The sequence below is a fragment of the Odontomachus brunneus genome, unplaced genomic scaffold (assembly GCF_010583005.1).
Source record: "Odontomachus brunneus isolate Ranch 3 - 2012 unplaced genomic scaffold, Obru_v1 Obru_scaffold_210, whole genome shotgun sequence".
NCBI lineage: Eukaryota > Metazoa > Arthropoda > Insecta > Hymenoptera > Formicidae > Odontomachus > Odontomachus brunneus.
Window position 1 is genome coordinate 52,946 of NW_022639660.1, and position 1,153 is coordinate 54,098.

Sequence of the window (1,153 nt, forward strand, 5' to 3'; positions counted from 1 at the left end):
ATGGATTAGGAGAAGGCGAAATCAACTTGACTTGATTTTAATACTGAGAATTACGTTTATTCGGGGACTCTCGCATGTCCCGATATTCAATCCGCGATATAAAGTCGTAACGGTAACGCTCCTCGGTAAGCGGTACTGCTCGCGAAATGCCACACGAAGCCCGAGGACGTTTTCCTCGGGCGAGCCTTTTCTTAATCGCGCGACCACTCCGCGGACGAGACACGATACAAGACGGGTCGATACGCGACACAAATAAATTTTTAGAGCAGATAGTCAATCTTACAATATTCGGCGACGGCCCTTGCGTCGGCGGCGACGTCGGCGACGACGGCGGCGGTGGCGGCAGCGGCGGCAATCCTCTCTCTCTCCCTGCTTTCTCGTCCTCTCTCTCTCCTCGCTCTCTCGCTCTCGTCCTCACTTCACTCTCCCTCTCTCTCACTCTCTCGCTCTCTCTCCTCTCTCTCTCTCTCTTCTCTCTCTCTTTTCTCTCTCTCTCTCCCTCGCTGTGACACGCGGAACGGAAATAGTGTGCTCGCGGCGGTAGTCGCGGTAAGGCTGTCAGCTGATCGGCTCTGGGAGGATCACGTATCCTCGTGGATCCTCCCTCGTCGCTGCCCCTCTCGTCCTGGGGTGGTCGGTAGTCGGGAATCGGCAGATTTCGGTATTCTGGTCTCGAGACACTTTTCGTCTCGAGACACTGTGGTCATCGGAAGTTCGCCTGTTGTCTCTCACGGCTCTCCCGTTTTTTTCTGCCGGGTTTCTCCCGATGGCTGCTTCGCTAAAAGTAAACACAGATGATCCGTCTAAGCGCGATACTGTGTTATAACTACGATAATTTCTCAGTGATAGAATATTCGCTATTGCTGAGCGCGCGATAATCTGCGATAATATATTTTTAATCACAAAAGTACGAGAGTGTGATTCACCTGATGTAGGGCTTCACTGGTTGTCGTCCGCTGCGTCCTCGCTCCTCGATGTCCTCCGCTTCTCGTTGTCCTCTGCTCCTCGTCCGGGTGGCCGGCAAGGGACGCCGAGGGGCACAAAATTCGGGACGCGTTGACCTTCGCATCTGCTCCGCTCGCAAAATCGCTTCTTCGCTTTGTTCTAAGATCTTCACAATAAACATTCGACGGAACGCGATATTCGGAAAGGT